Raw genomic sequence first — 6000 nt, 5'->3', positions numbered from 1 at the left:
GTTAGAGTAAATGACTCCCTTTCTGAAAAGTTCAAACTTTCCCAAAGCATTTGAGGCAAGGCTGCCCTCAATCACCACTTCTTGTCTTCCTAGCCAAAGAACCCCTTCTCTCATACATACATTATAACCCTAACATTAAGGGATCCCATTTGGTGTGAAAATACACAAAGTGGCTGCCAAGGCAGATGACAACCTCATATTTTTGGAGGATGCGGACTCAGCCATTCCAGAATTCCTCAACCTGATTGAAGACTACTCTAGCGCATCTGGCTGCACACTAAACAAAGATCAAACTGAGGTCTTCCCCCTCAACCCTAACCACACTTACGAGATTATCGAGAACTCTAACCTCAAATGGCAAAGCCACAACTTAAAATGCTTTGCAAAACATTGTCCACTTCCCAGTCTCACATCGAAAACACCTAGTTAAGAAAGATCCAAGGCCTCATCGAAACATGTTCACCCAAACTCATGACGTGGTGGGTGTTAGACCTGTCAGCTTTTGGGTGGTCTCCCACTATTTTGTTTCTTCCCTCTTTCTGCCTCACATTCCTTTTTCCACCTATTCTATTTGTGTGGCCTTAGGTCTCCGAGTGCCTCACCACTGCCAATCAGTGCTGAGGCACTGGTGCGCCTTCCTAAAATGGTGGGATGGGAGAGTTTCCTAAGATGGATGCCTGCTAGAAATTACCTCACTGCTCTGGCCATAGGATAAGATTAGGGGGTTCCAGAAGCACTCTAGTGACATGGGCCCAGGCTATATAAGGGAGGACACTGGGCGGCCATTTTGTCACTGCTGGGCTGGTTGGAGTGCAGACTACAGTGTCAGGGGGATTGTGTCTCAAGCTAATCTGACTGTTCCTAGGGGCTGCGAGTTAGTTGTGGGTGCTGCCCTCCTTCCTGTTGATCTGGCCCTGCCTATGAGAAGATCTGCGAGAACCACGTTCCATCAAGAAGACTAATTTATTTCAACAGCTGGTTAGAGTGACCTGGCCCCAGCCCCATAAACCTTGGAGGGTGGTGCTGTGGGTTCATAGGGCAACGCGGAACAAGGGACCTTCACCACGACCCCTGAAGTGAAGCGGGGTCTTAACTTTTGCCCTTGCCCTGTTTAGCCTAGTTGAGGTGCGCTGGTCTTCCCTGTGCCGTGTGCTGCCTAGTACACCCAGTGCTGTAACAATCAGAGCCCCCCCCCTCCCTTTCCGCCCTTTCTGAAACGCTTTGGTGCCGAGCCTGCCAGGTGATACTACGCCGCTGGCCTGGGTGCTGAGAAGAGCCAAGTGGTCCAGCGCCAGGCGTGAGGAAAAGGGAGCGACGCGAGGCTCCGAGAGAGAGACGCTGGGCGGGGTCGCTAAGCAACCGGACTCCCGCCTAGCGCATCACCTCATTCAGTCAAGTCGGAGCTCCTCACAGGAGCGGAAGCTGCCGCGGCGCATCAGAAGGCCCAGTTGACCCTCAGTCTGACTCTCCAGTGGTCGAAGAGGGCGCACAAGGAGGCCCACCCGCTTTGGGGCCTCGGAAGTCTTCACATCGAGGCTCGGCTGCAGCCCCGCCCCGCCTTAGGTGAAGTGTCAAAAGACCTGAGCAGGAGGACGAGGGAAGTGCGACCTCACAAACTCGCTCCAATGAAGGTATAGCAAAGGCACCGGACGGGCGCACAGGTATCTGGGGGCAGTACAAAGGATGGAGGGGCTGAAGGAAAAAGGACATGAAGGGGCGAACTGTAGTGATTGGGGGTGCCAAGAACTAAGCCCCTAAGCAAATCCCCTCTCTGGTAACATTCACCCTGGCCCATATTCAGAGAGTGGGTCTCAGACTTCAATTCCCCTCTCTGAAGTAAAGCTTCCATGAATACATCCTTGTGCAGGAGTGAGGAAGAGACAGCGCACTCTGTATAAGAAACCATCGTTATTCTAGTCTCAATATATTCACCAGCTTAATTCAGATTGATGTGAAAGCCTGCTAAATCTTAATTTCATTTATTAACCTGCTTGCCCCAAGTGGATATTTATACCTACTAAAGTGGAAATGAATGTACCTACCCAACTGGTTTTAACTGCAACATGTTCCTATTGATTTAGGTGTGATGTACTTACCTGCTAATTGCCTAGCTAAATGTATTTGGAAACCTGGTGCTTTGACAACTGTGAGGAACTGCAATGTACTGTGTAATTAATGTAATTAATCCCAAAGTGAAATGTCCAAAGTCCTAATTTATTAAACATTGGAACCTTCATTCCCCTTTTTTAATTCAAGAGAGATAAAACCTCACGATTTTCTATTTAACAAAGATGGTGTGGTGTCACTTTTGGTGGGTTTGCGCTGGGGTGTTGTAGTGTGTGTTGCGCAAGTACGTCACAAATGTCTTCTGGATTTAGCCTTCCCACTCTGTGCCATGCTACCCTAAGCGGGCCGCCAATCCCGGTTCCAACAGTGGGGCAGACTAGAATGCACCAAAATGTTAATTGCTCTACAGGTGACCATTATAATCAGTATGTTCCTGCTTCAACTTTTAGATTTATCTTTCAAACTCCATGATAAATCCACCACCCAAATCTTTTAGCAAGGCAAAAAAAACTGAATTGTCACTAAGACCGTATTACTTAGCAAAGACAAAGGTGGAGTGGGCCTCCCCAACTTTAGCCAAATTCAAATAGCCTTTCTGATTGAACAATCCATACAATGGCTCGCCACAAACCCTCTCCTACCTCCCCCTACTTGGGTAAACATAGAGAAAGACATCTTCCTATCATTCGCAACTCTAGCGACGATCTCAATGGACCATTTAAAACCCCTTCACTCCACAAATATACTCAGAGCCACAATGCATATGGTGAAAAAGCTGGACAAAAACTCCTCCATTAAAGTCAAACACTTCTCCTATGCATCACGTTGGTACATTCCACCAATAAAAATGGACTGTAAAACAATTCCCTGACACTCGTGGTCAAATCTTAATATCCTACCCGGCAAAGACGTGATTGAAAAAATCAGCCCAATCCCATTATCTCTCTTTCAAAGGGGTTAGATATACTATTTCTACTCCAGTCAGTGCAAAAGTAGGGTAAGCATTAGTGTTTGAAGGGGTTAAATTTCCTATTCGCACTCCAGTCTGCGCAACAGTAAGGAAAGAGTAGGACTTCAGAGGGGTGATATTTACTATTCCCACTCCATTTTAAGCAACAGTAGAGAAACATTGGACTTCAGAGGGGTTAAATGTACTATTCCCACACCAAGCAGCGCAACAGTAGGGAGAGCAATCGATTTTAGAGGAGTAAAATGTACAATTCACACTCCAGTCTGTTCAACAATAGGGAAAGCATTGAGCTTCGGAGGGGTTAAATCCCACTCCAAACAGTGCAACAGTAGGGAAATCGTTGGACTTCGGAGGGGTGAAATTTACTAATCCTGCTCCTGTCTTCACCAGCAGGGAAATCGTTGGATTTTGGAGGGGTTAACTTTACTATTCCCACTCCAAGCAGTGCAACAGTAGGGAAAGTATTAGCCTGCAGAGGGGCAAAATGTATTATTCCCCCTCCAGTCTGTGCAAAAATATAGAAAGCATTGGGCTTCGGAGGGGTAAAATGTATTATTCCCACTCCCAACAGAGCAACAGTAATGAAAGTGTTGGACTTCAGAGGTGTAAAATTTACTATTCGTACTCCAGTCTGTGCAACAGTAGAGGAATAGTTGGACTTCGAATGGGTTAAATTTATCATTCCCACTCCAAACAGCACAACAGTTGGGAAGGTGTTGGACTTCAGGGAGGTAACATGTACTATTCCCACTCTACTTTGTACAATAGTAGGGAAAGTGTTGGCCTTCGAAAGGGTTAATTTTACTATTCCTACTGCAATCTAAGCAGAAGTAGCAACAGTACTTCCCTTCAAACATATTACATATATGAGTTACCCGATGAATGATAAAAACATTTCTTAAATCAATATAATATAATATAATAGCGCGGGGACACGCCGGGAGGCGTCACCAGGCGCTCTATAAACTCCTATAATACTCCTATAACTCCTATAATAATAATAATAATAAAAATTATTATTGAACATGAAAAAGTATATATGTTTTAAAAACAAAAATAATTAATTTACATGATTACCATTAAATAATTATCAATTAATAATTATTTGTTCTTTATCAATTAACTAATGTCCCACCCAATACCCTTAAAAACCTAACAGCCTGCTCCTAAAATTTTACTTAAAAATGCACATATTCCTCAATTTACATATTTCAAATCAATTAAATAATTTGATAGCAAATAATAATTAATCCCAGCCTAAACCCCTACAGACCTAGCAGTCCATAATTAAAATATAAGTAAAATAAATAAGTATTCCCTAAATCATTTAAATATAAATCAATTAAATAATTGATGAACAATTAATCATTCAACGTCAATTCATTGTTACTTAATTAACTTCCCACCCTATACACCTACAAACCTAATATCCTGTAAATAGCATATAGTAAAAATAAATCAGAATTACATAATTTTCTTAATAAATATCAATTATATAATTAAATAAAATGTATCATACATTTTAAATACGTTATAATATTTTTATAAACAATAGTAGCACGTAAAATCAATATATCGACTAAAACACATTTAGAACATTTTAAAACAGTATTTTTATCCACTATATTACTGAAAATTATACTAAAAACTGAAATTATTTAAAACAATATTACTTACCTCAAAAACAATATTCTTGTCAACCATATTCTGTCATCACAATATTTGTGTATCACAATATTTTATTTCCGATATTTCTGTCTCCTGATATTTACCAATCGATATTTTTTGCAAACACCTCACAAATCGGACCACTATGCCTCAACAGACACATCACAGAGCACACACACTGACCCTAAGCCCTAGAGAGCATGCATTTGACATCCTCAAATCACACTTTAGAAGTCAGGACCGCTCAGAGTGAGTGCTACTGTGTTTTTTTGACGTAATATGTAAGATTATCATTGACTTTTGCAAGTTTCAAAATATCGACTTAAAATTGGGCATACACATGTACCAGAATGGAACCCTGCTACCCAACAGAGGTACCATCGTTTCCTGCCTCCAAAAGCCAAGACCTTCATTTAAGCATTCAACCCGTGGCCTCATACTGTATATGAGTCTCTTATCTGGCTGATTTACCAGAGTGGATGGACAGTGTTGAGTAAATGATGAAACCTACCTCCATCAACTCTTCCCATCCTGAGACACCAGTGACTTTTCATGGTGCTACAGCTATTAATGGATTTGAGAGGCCATGGAGTACAATTAAGTGCAACCAGTGTGAAAGGTCTGTGATATATGTTTTGTTTGACGTACTGTACTGGTTGAAATATCATACCTCCTATGCATTCATGTTTGTCTAATAGGTATAACGTTTTGAACCATGTATATTTTAAAATGTGACAGATGGTGTGGTTTGATATGTTAGTACAATATCGAAAGTGGCGTGTCAAACTATAAATGGCACAATGAAAAATGTCCTAGCTATCGTAACGGAAAGTTTCAATTCTATTAAGGATTTTCCGGGACAACCTTTCCTTGAGATGGATGGACGCATCTGCAGTGTCATAAAAGTCTTCATCCCATTGGAGGGCAGTAAGGGGATCCTCCTCCAACTGATCGTCTTGAAAGACTTCATCCCGGTAATCCTCCATGGTTTAAGGCGGTAGTAGACCAGGCAAGAAAAAGCGTAGGTAGGGAGTATTACAGTGAGATGGTATGCCTCAAGATAAAGTGGGCTGGGTGTCAGCCTATGAAAGGGTGGGCAGTGCTCACAAGAAGGAGATGGCTCAGAGCCCGGGACCCAAACAGCCCTGGTGCCAAGTATATTGAAGGGCTGCCTGCAGAAAAACGGGTCCCAGCAGACACTGTCTGCAATACTGACTCGAGTACAGAGCTTTATAAGCCTAAAGCATCCGGACCCCCAGGCAGTTACAACTGCCACCAGCTGCATAATGGTAAGT

This window comes from Lissotriton helveticus, chromosome 2_1 (assembly GCF_964261635.1).
Source record: "Lissotriton helveticus chromosome 2_1, aLisHel1.1, whole genome shotgun sequence".
Taxonomy (NCBI): domain Eukaryota; kingdom Metazoa; phylum Chordata; class Amphibia; order Caudata; family Salamandridae; genus Lissotriton; species Lissotriton helveticus.
The sequence above is the reverse complement of the archived record's forward strand: the minus strand, read 5'-3'. Positions refer to the sequence as shown.